General features: G+C 50.5%; 1 non-coding gene across 1 annotated transcript; it reads right to left on the bottom strand.

Moving 5' to 3' along the window:
• Positions 1–1,186: 1,186 nt before the first annotated feature.
• TRNAD-GUC lies at positions 1,187–1,258 on the bottom strand. The gene has a single exon. It is a non-coding gene; the product is annotated as a tRNA-Asp (tRNA).
• Positions 1,259–19,455: the final 18,197 nt, after the last annotated feature.

Below are 19,455 nucleotides of genomic sequence, written 5' to 3'. Positions count from 1 at the left end.
GAGGAGTTTACAGTCTAGAGAATCTCATCCACATTGGACAGATGAGGAAATGAAGTGGAAGCCCAGAGAGGGTATGTGACTTGCCCAAGGTCACCAGTCCGCCAGGGGCCAAAACCACTGGCTCCTGGATTTTAGTTCCAGGCCACACTGACCCAAGATCCAGTTTCAGCCACTTAAGGCCGGGTTATAAGAGGGCAGAGGCTTGTCTGATGTCACCCAGGGTGACCAGTGTCCAGCTGAATGGGCAGAGAGGGGAGGCTGGAGTCTTTGAGGCTCAGGGGACATTGGGATGAGGAGGATAAGGAGGAGGAGATATTGCTCACTGGGGTCCTAACCCTGAAGCCACACTTGCCCCCCCGCCCGCTGACCCCCACCTGCCCTTTTCCCTAGCTCCTCTACCTCACCTCACAACCTCCCTCCACCTTGACCTGGCCGGGACCCCAAGGGTTGGAAAGGGATTTCTTTTGTTTACAGACCACTGCCTACAGTTCCCACCCCACCCCTTCCCCAGCTCCTGCACTTAGGAAACCGCTCTCTAAGGTTATCACGATGGAGACGCCTGCCCGGGACTCTGAGGTTTCTTGGCGTGGAGTCCGTGCGCAGGAGTTGACTCTAGAGCCAGTGGTGGGCTTGGTCACACTCATGCTTTCCTGTCCCTGTCCCCTGTGCTCCCTTGGAGACCTGGTGTGCAGTTGGTGGGCCGGCGTGCGAGGGCAGAGCATGGCAAAGGGCACAGGACCGCAGTGACTGAATCAGTAATTGTGCTTTAACTTTCTAGAAATGGTGCCACATGAGAAGCAAAGTGGCCTCACCTGTGCTGGGCAGCCACGGCATGAGAGACAGTCGAGAGTGGAGACTCAAGTTTACTGCACAGAAGGAGGCAATGGTAAACCATTTCCATATTTTTACCAAGAAAACTCTATGCATACAGTACCGGAATGATTGCAGATGGAGATGGGGCATTCCGGGAGAGATGTGCCCATTGTGTCGCTATGGGTCAGAGATGATGCAACAGCATAAAACAAGACAAGTGTGGCCTAGTGGAAAGAGCACGGACCTGGGTTCTAATGCCAGCTCTGCCACTTGTCTGCTCTGGGAACTTGGGCAAGTTACTTTCATTCAATCGTATTTATTGAGCGCTTACTGTGTGCAGAGCACTGTACTAAGCGCTTGAAAATGATTGGTGCTCCCCGTCGGGGAATCGAACCCCGGTCTCCCGGGTGACAGGCGGGGATACTTACCACTATACTAACGAGGAGAAGTTACTTCTCTGAGCCTCAGTTCCCTCATCTACAAAAACGGGGTTTCAGTACCTTTCCTTCCTCCTACTTAGACTGTGATAATCAAGTATCAAGAGATACTTGATTATTTTGTATCCACCCCAGTGCTTAGTACAGTGTTTGGCACATAGTAAGTGCTTAACAAAAACCACTATTAGTATTTGTAATACTTGATAATACTTGATAATAATCAAGAGATACTTGATTATTTTGTATCCACCCCAGTGACTAATACAGTGTTTGGCACATAGTAAGTGCTTAACAAAAACCACTTTTAGCATTATTATGATTATTCTACCACACAACATCCCAGTGAGGGCCAGACTGGCTGGGACTACTACTGATGAGGAAACTGAATCTAAAGAGGTTAAGTAACTAGTATATATGTATATAACTAGTATATATGTATATATGTTTGTACATATTTATTACTCTATTTATCTTGTACATATCTATTCTATTTATTTTATTTTGTTAATATGTTTGGTTTTGTTCTCTGTCTCCCCCTTCTAGACTGTGAGCCCACTGTTGGGTAGGGACCGTCTCTATATGTTGCCAACTTGTACTTTCCAAGCGCTTAGTACAGTGCTCTGCACACAGTAAGCGCTCAATAAATTGATTGATAGTCCAGTGGCAGGCAAGAAGGCCAGTGAGGAGCATGATACCGTAGTCCAGTCAGGAAAAAAGTCTTCTCTCAGCATGGTAGCATTTTGGATAGAGAGGATAGGGCATCCTCAGTCAACCTCTCCTTCCAGTCCGCCCTTATCATGGGAGACTACTGAGCTCCTCCTGGTACAGAGTGCTGTACTGATCACCTAATGGGCTCCTAATAATAATAATAATGGCATTTATTAAGCACTTACTATGTACAAAGCACTGTTCTAAGCTCTGGGGAGGTTACAAGGTGATCAGGTTGTCCCACGGGAGCTCACAGTCTTAATCCCCATTTTACAGATGAGGTAACTGAGGCACAGAGAAGTGAAGTGACTTGCCCAAAGTCACACAGCTGACAATTGGCAGAGCCGGGATTACTCCATAGAGCCCTATGCTGAGCAACCCCTGTTTACAGAGCCTTGTGCTGCACACCTGCTGTTTGTTTAGCTCCATGCTGAGTTCCTGCTGGGTGCTTCGTGCTATACTGAATGACTGCTTTGTGCTGTACTGAGTGCCTGCTGTGCTTAATGCTGTCTTAAATGCCAGTGTGTGCTTAACATTGTATTGATCTGCTTTGTGCTTATGCTCTACTGAGTGCCTGTTGTGTACTGGATGCCTCCTGGGTGAAGAACACTGTCCTGGATACCTACTGTGTACACAGTACTGTCCTGGGCCTTTGTGACTATACCTATAAGTGGAAGAAGTGACCCCTGCTCTCCTGAAAGTTCCAGTATAAAGGGTGAAGGCAAGCAGGCAGGCCCAAATGCAAATGTAAAATAGGAAGGAGAGAATAAGCAGACACCAAAGATAAACAAAAGCAGACAAATAAAGAAAATGAATGAGTAAAGAAACAAACAAATAGAGAGATACACCCAGGAGGGCTAAGGGTGGTTGGTATAACCAGGAAGTGGGGGATTAGCCAGGGGAAGATTCCTGGAGGAGGAGGTGACTTTGTAGGAGGCTTTGAAGTTGGAGAGGGATGCGGTCTGACAGATTTCAGAGAGGAAGAGCTTTTTAGAAGTGTGGGTAAGGTTCTGTGAAAAGAGCCCGAGGCAGAAAGTCAGGAAACCCTGGTTCTAGTCTAGGCTCTGCCACTTGTCTGCTGTGTGATCTTGGGGAAGTCTCTTGTCCTCTCTGGGCCTCAGTTTCTTCCTCTGTAAAATGAGAATGAGATCTCTGTTCTCCGCCTGAGCCTGGGAGCCCGATGTGGAACAGGGAATATGTGTCTAGCCCAGCCCTTAACAAAGAGTCTCCTGTTGGGAGAGATGGGCCAGCCTCAGTCTGGGATTTCAGACTGAGTGGAGGAGTTGATTCTAGAGCTGGTGGCTGGCCTGGCTCTGCTTGTATGCTCTCATCCTGGCCTGTGTTGTTCTTGCAAGGGCCTGGTATGCAGCGGGTGGCCAAGTGAGCAGAGGACCACGCCTGGGGGAGGACCCATGGAGGTGTAATCATGATAATAATAATAATTGGGATACTTGTTAAATGCTTATTCTGTGCCAAGCACCATTCTAAGCACTGGGGTAGATACAAGTTAATCAGGATGGACACAGTCCCAGTCCCACATGGGGCTCCCAATCTTAATTCCCATTTTACAGATGAGGTAACTGAGGCACAGAGGAAGGGAAGCGACTTGCCCAAGGTCACACAGCAGACACGTGGTGGAGCCAGGATTAGAGCCCAGTCCTGATGCCTAGGCCCGTGCTCTGTCCCCTAGGCCATAGATGGCTTCCCTTTTCCCCTCTCCACAAATCCAGCCCCCAGTAAAAATAAGAGAAAAGTCTGCTGGATATACCTGCTTTTTGACTTCCCCCATCTATAAAAACTAGGATCTTATCTTGGGAGGGAACTACTTTATTATCCACTGTAAGACCACTTCACCAAGCTTCAGGGGCTCATTTGGGTAGACAGTTAATGTTTCCTTATCACTAGTAGTCTTGCTAATAAATGTCTCTTCCTTAAGATGCTTGTTTAGACTATCCTGTGGGCTGGAGGATTCAGGTAGGGTACCCTGCCCATGGGGAGGGTCTTTAAGGGCAGGGGGCTCTCACAAGGGGAGAGCAGACCAGTCTGGGATCTCAGTTGAGCATAGCTACAAAATTTAGGGGGAGATGGGAGGACAATAAAACACAGGGAGGAAGGAGTCTCTGTGGAGCTGGAAGAACTCAGAATCTTTGGACCCCAGAGAGGAAACTCACAGAAGGAAAGAGAAAGAAACAGGATTAATACTAATTGCAGTTGTTTTGTATTTTTTACGGGATTTGTTAAGTGCTTTACTGTGTATCAGATGCTGTTCTAAGTGCTGGGATAGGTACAAGTTAATTAGATTGGACACAGCCCCTGTCTCACATGGGGCTCACAGTCTAAATAGGAAGGAGAACAGGTAAAATCCCCATTTTACAAGTGAGCAAACTGAGGTCCAGAAAAGTTAAGTGATCTGCCCAAGGTCACACAGGAAGCAATTGGCAAGAGCTGGGATTATAACCCACGTCCTCTGACTTCAGGCCCCTGCTCTTTCCACTAGGCCATGTTATTTCTCTAAGTGTTTAAGTGCTTACTATGTGCCAAGCCGAGAAGCAGATCAGACACAGTCTCTGCCCCACCATGGATTTACAGTCTAAGGGGGAGGGAGAACAGATATTGAATCCCTGTTTTTCAGAAGAGGAAACTGAGGCATAGAGAGGTTAAGGGACTTTCCCCAGGTCTTATAGCAGGCAATTGGCAGAGCTGGGATTAGAACCCAGGTCCTCTGACTCCAGGGCTCTTGCTGCTAGGTGATGGTTGCTTCCTTGATCTGATCAGATTAGGTTTTAAGAGAACTTCTGGCTTCCACTTGGTTCTGGAATAGCAGGAGTAAATGGTATTTATTGAGTGCCCAATGGGTGCAGTGCCCTGTTCTGAGTGCTTGGAAAGTACAACACATCATGCAGAGCTGGGTGACCTTGGGCATACCAAGGTCACTTGAGGCAGTGTGACTCAGTGGAAAGAGCACGGGCTTGGGAGTCAGAGGTCGTGGGTTCTAATGTCGGCTCTGCCGCTTGTCAGCTGTGTGACTTTGGGAAAGTCATTTAATTTCTCTGTGCCTGTTACCTCATCTGTAAAATGGGGAGTAAGACTGTGAGCCCCACGTGGGACAGCCTGATCAACTTGTATCCCCCCAGCGCTTAGAACAGTGCTTTGCACATAGTAAGTGCTTAACAAATACCATTATTATTATTATTATTCACTTGTCTGTGCCTCAGTTTCCTCCTCTGCATGGTGGGGTTTCAATACCTGTTCTCCCTCCCACTCAGACTGTGAGCCCTGTGTGGCAAAGGGACTGTGTCTCTCCTGATTATCTTGTACCTACCCTAGAGACTAGCACAGTGCTTGGCTTGTGGAAAGTGATAGACAAATAGTATTATTATTATTATTAATTAGTATTATTACTTGGGAAATCTTCCTGGCTGAAGAGAGCCATGACTAGGAGGTGGGAATCAGTCAGGTAAGGCCTCCTAGAGGAGATGGATTTCAGAAGGTTTTGTAGACAAAGGAGAGTTGGGAATTGATGGGTTTGTGAGGTGGGGAGGAGACAAGGGTGACGAGTTAATAATAATTAATAATTATGTTATTTAAGTGCTTACTATGTGCCAGGTATGTACTAAGCGCTGGGGTAGATACAAGCAAATTGGGTTGGACACAGTCCCTGTCCCACATGGGGCTCACAGTCTCAATCCCCACTTTACAGATGAGGTAACTGAGGCACAGAGAAGTGAAGTTACTTGTCCAAGGTCACCCAGCAGACAAGTGGCAGAGACAGAATTAGAACCCACGACCTTCAAACTCCTAGGCCAGTGTTCTATTCACATGGCCATGCTGCTTCTCAAGCTAGGGGGAAATGCCACGATGGGAAGCCGGAGGCAGGAGAGTTGAGAATAAGGCACCACAAGCAGGTAAAAGCCTGGAGTTAGTTTTCAGTAACTGATTCTCCTACCTTCTGCTAATCAATCAATCAATCAATCATATTGAGGGCTTACTATGTGCAGAGCACTGTACTAATCATTTGATCAGTCAGTCAGAAATTGATCATGGAATCGTTTAGGAGCTTGTGCTGGGCAGAGTGGTCTGGGCGCTAGGGAGAGAAGCAAGATCAGGGTTTACCCCCATCCTACCCAAGCCTCTCTGTCAACTCCCAAACACTCAACACAGTGCTCTGCACAAAGTAGACTGTCAGCTCCTTGAGACAGGGATTGTGTCTACTAGCTGTGTCATGCTCTTCCAAGCACTCAGGACAGTGGTCTTCACATAATACTCCAGACACCACTGATTGATAGATTGATATTCTCCAATGCAGAGACAGGAGAGGGCTTCTGGGCCTGGCTCCCCCGGCAGGGAGGATGGCGGGGGGCTCATGTGGAGATTAGCAACAGGTCGGTAGGTATGGGGGGGGATGAGTCCAGTTAGAAGGTATTGGTGGAGGTGGTCTCCTCTGACCCCTCAGCTTTAACAAGAGCCAGGATTGCTGTATTTATAGATTCCTGCAGGCCCCTTGTTCAATCCAAACTCAACAAAGCCCGGGAGACATCGGACCCCTGGTGTGGGCGTTTTGATGGATGGACAGAGCGAGGAGCAGTCTCACCTCACTGTCGCAGTGATGGATGGATTTGGGGGCTGGGGAGGTGGGGGAGTAGGGAGGGGTGCTAGGATGAGGAAGTGGGGAAGGGAGAGTGGGAGGGTAGGCTAGGGAAGGAAGTTGGAGGGAGGGGGTAGCAGAAGTAGATGGGGCTGTGGATCGGGGTAGGGGAGTGGGAGAGACATCTGGAGGATATAGGGACAGAGAGGTAGGGGAGTGGGCAGGGGGCGTCCAGGACAGATGGGGTGTCAATGGGAGTGGGGTCTTAAACCACAACAGTTTAGTCTCCAAATTCCACTGAGGGTCATAAACCCATCAGTGACACCCCTCAGGTCAGCCCCCCGACATCCAGACGACCAGGGCACTATTGGAGAGGATGCTGGGGGGCCCTGGGTGATGTTGCCTTCCTGGATTCCCACCCTGATGGTTAGAAATGGACCATCTAACACCCCTGACTCTCCCCTAGTAACCCAGCAGTCCCCATCCACATTATGGAGTGTTTACTGTATGCAGAGCACTGTTCTTAGCACTTAATATTGTTAGGCCTGAAATTGGTTGGATGGAGATTTGGTGTTTAGGGGTGCTGAGGAAGTAGGGGGGAGGAGCCCTGTTTTTTGGGGCACTCAAAGTCAGCATTGTTCAGGAAGGGTTAAGTGGCAGCTTCAGTTTGCTTAGTACAGTGCTTGGAACATAGTAAGTGCTTAACAAGTACTATTATTACTGTTAGCTCAGAATAATGAGGTGTTTTTGTTGTGATACTTTGGAGGGGCTGAGGAAATTTTTAGCTGGAGAAGTTGGGGATCCCTGGGGCTCCAGCCTTGGTGGGGAGGGGGTAATGCGATGGAAATCTTTTGGGGTGGGGACACTTAGGATAGTATAGTAGAGTTAGTAGATGCAATCCCTGTCTTTAAGAAATTTACAGTCTACTGTGTACAGAGCACAGTAACCATTACTTGAGGAAGGACAATAGAATTAGTAGACATGGTCCCTGCCCTCGAGGAACTGACTGTCTACTGTGTGAAGAGCATTGTACTAGTTAATCTCTACTCCACTCTGTCCACTTGAGTCCCCCAAGCTTCCCTTCTCTCCTCCTCCATTCTGGCTCTGTCGGCTCTGACCTCTCACTCAGAGGCCGGACCACCCCCACACTTAACATCCCCAAGACTCCAGTCCTTCCCTTCTAAAAGCCCTCCTAAAAATAATAATAATTATTATAATGATGGTATTTATTAAGCACTTACTATGTGCTAAGCACTATTCTAAGCACTGGGGTAGACACAAGGTAATCAGGTTGTCCCACGTGGCGCTCGCAGTCTTAAACCCTACTTTACAGATGAGGTAACTGAGGCACAGAGAAAAGTGACTTGCCCAAAGTCACACAGCTGATAAGTGGCAGAGCTGGGATTAGAACCCACAACCTCTGACCCCCAAGCCCATGCTCTTTCCAGTAAGCCACGCTGCTTCTCATGAAAAGCTCACCTTCTCCAGAAAGCCCTTCCCAGTGAGCTCTGAACACCTCGGATTGGTTTTCCTGGGACCCAGGAGAGGGGGAGATGGTCCCTCCCTGCCCCAAAGCGGGGTCAGATCCGCCTCCCTCTCCTCAGCAGGGCCCTGGGGAAGCCAATCAATTGTATGTATTGATACCCTCTTGATCTGGATTTCTCCCATTTGCCCCCTCCACAAACCTTTCCCTACCTTTCCTGCCCCGAGGGAGCTGGGTGGGGGAGGGGGAAGGAGGGGGCCTGGGTGATTAATAGGTGTCGTGTGAATGGGCACATTTGCCTAGGTGCATATTCCTGGGACTGTGATAAGCAGGGCCAAAGTCCCCTGTCCCGGGGCCAGGAGAGCAAACAGGCTTGGGGGCAGTGCTAATCCCAGCCAGGCCCGACCTGGGGTGGTCTCTCAGCAACCGGGCTGGCAAGTGGCCCTTCCCACACCAGTCATCTGCCAGTCACCTGCCAGGACCCTCAAGTCACCCCAGAGTCACTCCAGAGCAGAGTGGAAGGAGGGAGCTGAGGCAGGGAATGGCTTTGGAGGGAAAGGAGCCCCCTCCATGGGCTCATGTGAACTAGGGATAGAAAGCTGGGCACAGCCTGCTCAAAAGGTCATGGGGTGGGGAGGGTCAAAGGGCAACCTGCTGGAAAAAGTACAGGTTTGGGAGACTGGGGAGCTGGGTTCCAGTCCCAGCTCTGCCCCCTGCCCCACCTGAAGAATGACCTTGAGCAAGTCACTGAATGGCTTTGGGTTTCAGTTTCCTTCTCTGCTCAGTAGGGAAAAATCAATCGGTGGTATTTATTGGGCACTTACTGTGTGCAGAACACAGTACTAGTGCTTGGGAGAGTACAGTATAGCAGAGTTGGTAGTCCCATTCCCTCCCCACAGTGAGCTTACAGTCTAGAGGGGGAGACAGACATTAATATAAATAAAAATAAATTATGGCTATGTACAAAAGTGCTGTGGGGCTGATCGGGGTGGGGCGGGGGGGAGATCGCTACTCTCTCTCCCTCTTATACTGGGATCCAGGGTAGGACAGGGGCTGAGTTGGATTGGATAATCTTGTGTGGATCCTAGCGCTGAGCACTGGAGTTATGAAAGTAATCTTTTAATTATTTTCCACCTCTCCTGAGCAACCAGGCAGGGCAGACAGGGACAATCCCAGGAAAGCCTCCTCACAACGAATGTAAGGGTTGTGTTTGTTGTTGTGAAAGTTTGTTATATTGATGATGATGGTATTTGTTAAGCACTTACTATATGCCAAGCACTGTTCTGGCGCCGGGGTAGATACAAGGTAATCAGCTTGTCCCAAGTGGGGCTCACAGTCTTAATCCCCATTTTACAGGTGAGATAACTGAGGCACAGAGAAGTTAAGTGGCTTGTCCAAAGTCACACAGCTGATAAGTGGCAGAGCCAGGATTAGAACCCATAACCTCTGACTCCCAAGCCTGTGCTGTTTCCACTAAGCCACACTGCTTCTCAGCACGAAATGTAGAAAAAGAGTTCTTTCCAGTGTTCTTTAAAATGAAAAGTATTTCAATGTGGTCTTTGTAAAAATGAAAAGATACTAGAATGATAAAACTTCAAATCAGTGAAGCTGTCTTTCCCCCTAAGTTTCCCATTGTGCCTTAATAATAATGGTATTTGTTAAGCACTTACTATGGGTAAAGCACTGTTCTAAGCACTGTCTTCACTCCAGGAATCAATCAGTCCATCAATCAATGGTATTTATTGAGCTCTTTGTGCAGAGCACTGTACTAAGCACTTGGGAGAGTATAATACAGCAGAGTTGATAGACACGTTCCCTGCCCACAACAAGATTATAGTCTAGAGGTGGAGACAGACTTTAATATAAATATTTTTTTCTTTCATTCCTACCCCATAGATGGAGAGCCCCATGTAGGACAGGGACTATTCTGTTCTTGCCCCAGCACTTAACACAGTGCTTGGCACAGAGAAAGCACTTCACAAATGCTGTGGTGGCTATTATCATTGTTAATATCACTGGGAGGAGTAGCGTGACCTAATGGAAGGAGCATGTGCTTGGGAGACCAAGGGGCCAGGGTTCTACCCCTGGCTCTGCCAATTCATTGTTGTGTGACCTTGTGCAAGGCACTTAACTTCTCTGTGCCTTAGTTCCCTCATCTGCTAAATGGGGATTCAATACCTGTGCTCCCAGCTCACTGTGGTCAGGTAATGTGTCCTTTTATTTTTATACTGTACTCTCCCAGATGCTTAGTACAGTGCTCTGCACATAGTAAGCACTCTAAATATGATTCACTGACTTCTATTTAACTGTGAACTCTGTGTGGGACCTGATGATCTTATATCTAACCCAGCACTTAGAACAGTGCCCCATAGTAAACGCTTAACAAATACTAATATAATTATTATCATTATTATTACTGTAGGGGAACTCAGGGAGGGGAGGCAGGGGGCTGACATGATCATGGCCCTCTTAAGGTTGGGGAAACTGAGGCCCAGGGAAGGACAATGATTCCCCCACCCTTGGCTTGTGCCTCGGACTGGGGGCATAAGCAGTACTTGGGGAAGCCCTCCCACCAGGCCCCAGATTCTCCAAGGACAATTAGCCATCTTTCTTTGGTGGCTCCTGTCCCTGGACCTGCAGGCTGACCCCGGGGGCCAGGTGTCCGGACATTCAGCGGACAGCTGGGAGGATGGACAGGACCGAGCTTGGACGACAGGCCGGAGCAGGGGGGAGAGAGACAATGGCCGCTGAGGGCTGGCCAGGCCGGAGCCTCCTTATCCTGCCCTGTTTTTCTATTCCTCTGATATGGCATTGTGTCTCCCCTTATCAGCTGATGTAATGCCTGTCTCCGAGGGGGGCTCTCCCCTTGGGGAGGGGGGGGAGGGAGAGAGGGCCAGGGAGCCCCCTCCCCGCCCAGCCACAGTCCTCTAACGGGCTGTGACCCCTTCCCATCCCCTCCTCCCTACCCCCTCGCCACCCCTTCCAGGGGCCTGAGAGCGGAGATTGGGGGAAGGGGAGAGGGCAAGACCAATCACTTCCATTTGCTGGAATCCTCCCCATGACCTTTGACCCCGCCCCTGGACCCACCAGGTACTGCCCCCTAAGACTCCTGATCCAGGGCCCCGGGTGGGTCCCAGGTCATGGGCACTGCCTGGGGGAGGGGGAGCAGAATCAATCAATCAATCAATCATATTTATTAAGTGCTTACTGTGTGCAGAGCACTGTACTAAGCCCTTGGGAGAGCACAGAATAACAGACACATTCCCTGCCCACAACAAGTTTACAGTCTAGAAGGGGAGACGGACATTAATGTAAATAAATAAATTACAGATGTGTATTCAAGTGGAGGGGGGATGAATGAAGAAAGCAAGTCAGAACGACTTGCAGAAAGGAGAGGAAGAAAAGGAAAAGAGGGCTTAGTCAGGGAACGCCACTCGTAGGAGACGTGCCTTTAGTAAGGATTGGAGAGATAATGAAAGTTAGGATGGCAGTTTGTTAAAGTCCCTTCCTAATAATAGTAATAATTGTCGTATTTGTTGAGCGCTTATTTTGTGGCAGGCACTGTACTAAATGCTGGGGTAGATACAAAGTAATTGGATTGGACACAATCCCTGCCCCTCATAGGGCTCACAGTCCCCATTATACAGATGAGGGAACTGAGACAGAGAAATGAAGTAACTTTCCCAAGGTCACACAGCTGACAAGTTGCGGAGGCTGGATTAGAACCCAGGTCCTCCTGAGTCCCAGAGTCTTGCTCTATCCTCTAGGCCATGCCACTTCTTCCTCTGTCTCTCCCAGTCAGCAACTTTTCTTTACAAAATTCACCTGCAGAGAAGTACTTGAGGCAGGGGGCCACGTGGACCCATTCTACAGATGAGGAAATGGAGGCTCAGGGCAGATCCCACACTGGAGAGAGATCACCCCCATCCCCACCACCTGGATTACCCTTTCCTCTCAGTCTCCCCAAGCCATCATCCTCCCAGTTTCCAACTCTTCTCACAAAGCCACCTCCTCCAAGAGGCCTTCCATGATCAACTCCTTCCCCCCAACCCTCTCACCATAAACACACACACACACACACTCATTCACTCACTCTCTCATTCTCTGAAGCGCCAGCTCCTCATCTCCCTCCGCTCTCCTGAACTGATCAGCTTCTGGATTGGCAGTGGATTGCCTATTGATGGCCTGGTTTGTTACTTGGCCTTGTCATGATGCTCTTTGAACTATGGTGAATTGGTCAGGGCGTGTGGTAGACTGTAAACTACTTCAGAGCAAGATATCCACATCTTTCTCTTCTGCAAAATGCTCTCCAAAGCTTGAGTTAGTGCACTGCGGCTGCCCAGCACAATGCTCTGCAGACAGTAAGTGCCTAGTTTAGGTCTCTGAATGGAGTAGGTGCCCAGCGCAGCACTCTGTGCACAGGAGATGCCCAGCACGGTGTCCTGCACACAGCAGGGACCAGCATAGTGCTCTGCACACAGTAGGTGCCTGGTACAGGGTTCAGCACAGCGCTGCTGAAGCTGGGATTGGGGAGGGCGATGGGACTTAGAGAGAGGGGGGCAAAGGGGAGTGTCTGCTGACAGAGCCCCCAGAGAACTGTGGGCATGGGCCCTGGGGGAGACCAGCCCCAGGGGAAAGGAGGGTGGAGAGAGTGGGGAGAGAGGGAAGGTTGGGAAGAGCAAGAAGGATAGAGAGGGTGAGGAGGAAGGGGAGGGTTGGGAGAGCAGGAGGATGAGAAGGGAAGCACAGAGGTTCCAGGATCAGCAAGTATCCTGAGGCAGACAAGCTAGAAGAATTGGAAACCAGGACCCTCCCCTTCACCTATATCCCTGCTCCTTTCCTCCCCTCTCCCATCACCCTCCACACTCCATCCCACCCCTGTTTCTCATTCCCCCGTCCCTCCCTTCCCCATTCCCTTCCCCGCTCCCCTCCCCTCTTCTTCTTTCCCTTCCTCCTTCCCCTCCCTCTCCCCCTTCTTCCCCCCCCACCCCCATGGTGACCTCGGCTCTGCTCCTCTGGCGCTGGCCCTTCTGGCGCTTACCATGTTGTGTCTCCCGCAGTGCTCCAGAACCCACTATTATGACTGTGTGCAGTGCTCGCATTCCGGTCCCTGACCACCCCTGACTACCCAGACCACCCTGTGGACCACACGATGGGGTGGGCATTGAGGGGGAATGGCCCAGCTACCTCAGTCGGTAGAGCATGAGTCTCTTATTCTCAGGGTCATGGGTTTGAGCCATATGTTGGTTGTGAGTCTTTTGATTTCCCTCTAGACCATATGCTTGTTGTGGGCAGGGAATGTATCTGTTATATTGCAACTTAAATGGAGGGGGGATGAATAAAGGGAGAGAGTCAGGGTGACTTGCAGAAAGAAGTGGAAGAAAAGGAAAAGAGGGCTTGGTCAGTGAAGGCCACTGGGAGGAGACGTCCCTTTCATAAAGATTGGAGAGACGCTGACTCTCGCTTCCCCCTGAAAGTTAGGATGACAGCCTGTGAAAGTCTCTTCCTAATAATAATAATAATTATTATGGTATTTGTTTAGTGCTTACTTTGTGGCAGGCACTGTAGTAAATGCTGGGGTAGGTACAGTGTTCTGAGCAAAGTAATTGTTCAATATATAGGATTGACTGACTGACTGACTTCATGGTGTTCCCAGCCCTCAGGGTGAGGGTAGGGGGGAGTCCTTCCCCGGCATGTGAAAGTGCTGGCAGGGCCCGAATGGAGGAGCAGACAAACAGTGGTTCGGGAGCTGGGTATGAATGAATGAATGAGTCAATCAGTCAATCTCCATATTTCATTCAATTGTATTTATTGAGCACTTCTTGTGTGCAAAGCATTGTACTAAGCATTTGGGAGAATACAGCAAAATTAGCGGAGTTGTTCTCTGTCCATAACAAACTTAACCCTCTAGAGGGGGAGGCAGACATTAATATAAAAAACATTTGCACCGTATCATTTAAATTTAAAAAATGAGGTCACAAGGATATTTCCCCTGGTCTGGGATTGCTGAGTCTGGCCATGAAAGGGCTACATGGAGGCAGGGGGATGACCCAGGTGACCTCTGGTGCCTTCCTGCAGTCCATTTTAGACTTGGGGCATTGCGGCCTCAGGCCCATGGAGCCCGGGGATGTCTGTGTCCATGGGGACCTCCTCCTTGCGCTCCCACCCCGGCCCCCGCCACCTCCAAATAGAACTTCCCGGCCATTTCCTCCTCGCTTCCGGCCCCTTCCTGCCCATTGGTCCCTGTCTCCCTGGCTCCTTTCCTGCTTTTCCTCAGTGCAGGTTATCTCCTCTCGCCGCTGCCGCTGTTATCTGCCCTTCTGGATTCTCCGCTCCGGGTTGGGGCCGGCGGCCGGCTCTGCCTCTGGCCTCTCCTCGGCTCATCCCCTTCCTTCGGCCCCGAGACAAAGACCAAGGCCACGGTGGGGCTGACCTGCCCCCTTCCTCCCTCCCTCTGTCCCTCCCTCCGGCTTCCCTGGCGCCACTGGCCGTGTCTCCTCCTTCCCGGACACTGTCCTGTTCCCGCGGCCAGCCGAACTGGCCACCCCCGGATCTATAGTCTCACCCCCACCCCTAGGGAAGTGATGGGCTGCATCTCCGAATGGCCGCCCGACTGGGGGTGGCCATTTCCAGCCGCTTGGGCCACCGGAGCGCCAGGCCTGGAAGGAGCGGCTCTTCCCCCACCGTCCGGCCTGGTTCCTTCTGGAACGGCTGCGAGGGGGTGGGACCGGGCCGAGGGGTGAGGGGACGTGGCGATGGGACCGTCCACACAACGGGGCCATCTCAGGGCCGGGGCCAGGAAGCGGCTTAGGGAACCAGGAAGGGGAAAGACAAGGAGGACATGAATTGCTGCTCCCTAAATCCCAGGCCCACAGGGCAAAGGGCCCCCTACAGAGCCGGAGCTGGAAGGGACAGACGAGAAGCAGGAAGCACTTCTTCCCCATTGGGGCTGAGCAGCAGATTCCGCTCCCACAGGGAGCCATGCAGCCGGGAAGGAGCCGAGCTGTACAGCCAGGAATACCAGCAGAGCCAGAGGGCTTGGGACAGATCCATGGATGACTGTCCCCGATGGGTCACTGGGGGAGAGTCGGAAATGGAGAGGGGAGAGTCAAGAGTGCGGGATGGTCCATGCTGGGTCTTGGGGGGAAAGTTAAGAATGAAATGGGGAGACTCAGGAGTGTGGGATGGCCTATGCTGGGTTGCTGTAAAGAGTCAGGTTTGGAGAGGGGAGAGTCAGGGGTGTGGGAAAGTCTGTGGGAGGAAAGTCAGGGATAGAGAGAGGAGAGTTAGGAGTGTTGGAAGGTCCTTGTTGGCTCACTGGGGGAGAGTCGGGGGTGCTGTATGGTCCATGTTGGGTCACTGGGGGAGAGTCCCGGATAAAGGGGGGAAAATGTTGGCTGTAGGTAGGTTCCTGTCTCTGAGATCTGAGGGGACATTCTTCCAAGCCAGTTCAGGTCTTATGCACCCTAACACACATCTCTGTCCAACTGTGACCTCTCCCAATTCATTCAGTCCCCTTCCATCACACATGTCCCCCTCCCATTGGAAGCAGCATGGCTCCCTGAAAAGAGCACAGGCCTGGGGGTCGGAGAACATGGGTCCTATTCCTGGCTCTGCCTCTTGAATCAGTCAATCAGTCAATCAATCAATAAAACTTAATGAGCGCTTACCAAATGCAGAGCACTGTACTAAGTGCTTGGGCGAGTTGGTAGATATGTTCCCAGCCCACACATAGCTTACGTCTAGAAGGGGAGACAGACATTAATATAAATAAATAAATTACGGATATGGTGGTAAGTGCTGTAGGGCTGATAGGAGGGTGACTAAAGGGAGCAAATCAGGGCTGCCTAGAAGGGAGTGGGAGAAAAGGAAATGAGGGTTTGGTTAGGGAAGTTCTCTTGGAGGAGATGTGATTTTAATAAGGTTTTGGAGGTGGAGAGAGCGATCATCTGTCGGATATGAAGAGGGAGGGCGTTCCAAGCAGGTGACAGAACGTGGGCCAGAGGTCAGCGGAAAGGTAGATGAGATCAAGGTACAGAGAGTAAAGTTTGCATTAGACGAGTGAAGTGTTAAGGCCAGGTTGTAGGAGAGCAGTGAAGAGAGGAAGGAGGGAGCAAGGTGATTGGATACTTTGAAGCTGATAGTGAGGAGTTTCTGTTCGATGCAGAGGTGGATGGGCAACCACCGGAGGTTTTTGAGGAATGGGGAAACACGGTCTGAAGGTTTTTGTAGTAAAATGCCAGTTGTCTGCTGTGTGACCTTGGGCAAGTCAATTCACTTCTCAGGAACTCAGTTTCCTCCTCTGTAAATGGGAATGAAATGCTCGTTTTCCCTCCCCGTTAGACTGTGAGACCTAAATTGGGCAGAATGTGTGCTTGATCTGATTACAGAACCCTTGCTCCCTTCCTCTTCCCACCCTCTGCCCCACACCCCTTGGGCGCCAACTCTTGTGCCCTCTGTCGTTCCCCCACCACCACCACTAACCCATGTAGTGATCCCCAGTGGGATGTCTCCCCTTGTCCAGCAATGCTGTACAGCCCCGGCTGGGGACTCTCCCACCTTGACCCCAACTTATCGGGTAGGGGGGGAGGGGGAGGCCTTATCCTGTCTGCTGGCTCTTCTTCTCCTCCTCTTCTTCCTGCTCTTCCACCTCCTCCCCCAACCCTGGGCTCCTGGATCTTCAACCCTCCCTACCTCTAAGACAACGGGAGGAGGGGAGAGGGGGAGGGAAGTAGAGGAGGGGAGATTCAGCCTCTCTCCAAGGACGGAGAGGAAAGAAACTCCAGGCTGGACCCCCCACCCCCCCACCCGAGCTCTGTGCCCCCCCCCCCCCATTCAAGGACAGATGGCTCAGGGCTTTTGGCAGGGGGTTCCCAGCAACCCCAACGCTCACCATACCCAGGGCCAGAGTCGTTATGCCCATTGGTGGCCGGACTCCAGCTGCCACAGGACAGGGAGGGAGTCAGGAGGGATGTAGGGGAATGGGGAGAGGAAGAGGGGAGGGAGGAATGTAGGAGGGGAAGGAGGGAGGGAGGCAGGTGGGCCTTTTGGCCTCCACCTCTCACAGACAGACACAAACCCAGGCCCAGTCCAAACTTGGGCCCCAGGGCCCACCTCCTGGACCAGATTTATTCCACCTTCCTTAGATGCCAGACCTGAGCACAGCGCTCGGCACAAAGTCAGGACTTTTACAGCCATCCCACATCTGCTTACCCTCCTCCTCTCAGGGCTTCACCCCCTTCCCAGCGTCTCAGAGGGGAAGGAGGGATGTCCCACCCCTGCTTTAGACATGGGGAGACTGAGGCAGAGGACTGTCCATTCAGGAATATGTAGCAAACACTCTCCCCCGCCAGCCCATCCTGCCCCGGTCAAGGTTCTGAGTTCCCAGATGGGGGCTATGAACTTGAGAAGACTCCACCCATCCCCCCCCCCCCCAGTCCCCTCCACCCTCAACTGCTGTGTGTTTCCTGAGCTCTTCCTAGCTCTTAGCACAGTGCTCTCTACACAGTAAGTGCTCAGTAAATACCACTATTTGATTGAGAAGCAGTGTGGCTTAGTGGATAGAGCATGAGCCTGGGTGTCAGTAGGACCTGGGATCTAATCCCGGCTCCACCACGTGTCTGCTGTGTGATCCTGGGCAAGTCACATAACTTCTCTGGGCCTCAGTTACCTCATCTGTAAAATGGACAGTAAGCGCTCAATAAATACGATTGAATGAATGAATGAATGAGATTGAGTGTGAGCCCCATGTGGGACTGTGTCCAACCTGATTAATTTGTATCTACCCCGGGCTTAGAACATTGCTTGGCACATAGTAAATGTTTAACAAGGGCCATTATTTTATTTATTTATTTGTTTGATGGAGGCCCGGTGAGGGAGGAATAATAATAATAATAATATTATCCCCCACCCCAGGATCCCCCAAGAGAGAGAGAGACACACACGACACACACACACACACACACACACACACACACACACACACACACACACACACACACACACACACACATATCACCCCCCCCAGCCACCTAGGAAGCAGTGTGGTGCCACTTGTCTGCTCTCTGATCTTGGACGTCATTTCACTTCTCTTTGCCTCCGTTCCCTCATCTGTAAAATGGGGATTGAGACTGTGAGCCTTGTGTGAGACATGGACGTGTTCAACCTGATTATCTTGTGTCTACCTCGATGCTTAGTACAGTGCCTGGTACCTAGTAAGCGCTTACCAGATAGCATTTAAAAACACACACATCCGCACACTTCCTTCCTCCTTGAAATTCAGCTGTGTGTGTGTGTGTGTGTGTGTGTGTGTGTGTATACATGTGCCTGTAAAGGCCAGTGAGAGAGCCTCAAGCCTGGCCTCATTGTGTACCTATTCGTGTGTGCACGCACACTGCTGTGCTGTTATCCTTATTGTTTACAATTAATCAATCACACAACCAGAGGTAATTATTGAGCTGTGTGCAGAGCCTTGCCCTGAGTTCTTGGGAGAGGACCAGGGAAATAGACATTCATTCAGTCATATTTACTAAGCACTTACTTTGTGCAGAGCACCATTCTAAGCACTTGGAAGAGCCCAATAGAGTTGGTAGACACAATCCATTCCCTGGAGGAGTTTCCAATCTACTGTGTGCAGAGCACTGGACTGAGTGTTGGGGAGAGTACAGTAGTGTTAATAAACACTATCCATGCCATGAAGGAACTTACAATCTGTTATAATAATGCTGGTATTTATTAAGCGCTTACTATGTGCAAAGCACTGTTTTAAGTGCTGGGGAGGTTACAAGGTGATCAGGTTGTCCCACAGGGGGCTAACAGTTTTAATCCACATTTTACAGATGAGGTAGCTGAGGCACAGAGAAGTTAAGTGATTTGCCCGAAGTCACAGCTGACAGTTGGCGGGGTTAGGATTTGAACCCATGACCTCTGACTCCAAAGTCCGTGCTCTTTCCACTGAGCCAGGCTGCTTCTCAGCGTTATATGCACAGCATGCTGTTATGTGCAGAGCACTATACCGATCACTTGGAAGAGCACAATAGAGTTGTCAGATATGATTTCTTCCTTGTAGAAATTTTGCATCTTTGGCCTCCTCGACTCTCTCTGCTCCTTACACAGGATCCCTTCTTTCTGGATCACAAGGAGCCAGACTGGTCAGTCCTTTGTTCTTGGCTAGGAGGCCTTGTGCCTCCGAGCCTTTGTTTGCACCAACTCCTCAAAGAGCTTCCTCTGCCCTCCTGGGGAAGATCATAACACTCACACACACTTTGATTTCCCCAAAGCACTTTCACATCTCTTTTGTCAGCTTGTCCTCATGAAATCCCTATGAAATGGGGAGAGACTGTAATCCCCAAATACAGATGAGGTAACTGAGGCCCAGAGAAGTCAAGTGACTTGCCTGAGGCCACACAGTAATAATAATAATAATAATG

This window comes from Tachyglossus aculeatus, chromosome X2 (genome assembly GCF_015852505.1).
Source record: "Tachyglossus aculeatus isolate mTacAcu1 chromosome X2, mTacAcu1.pri, whole genome shotgun sequence".
Lineage (NCBI taxonomy): Eukaryota > Metazoa > Chordata > Mammalia > Monotremata > Tachyglossidae > Tachyglossus > Tachyglossus aculeatus.
The sequence above is the reverse complement of the archived record's forward strand: the minus strand, read 5'-3'. Positions and strand labels throughout refer to the sequence as shown.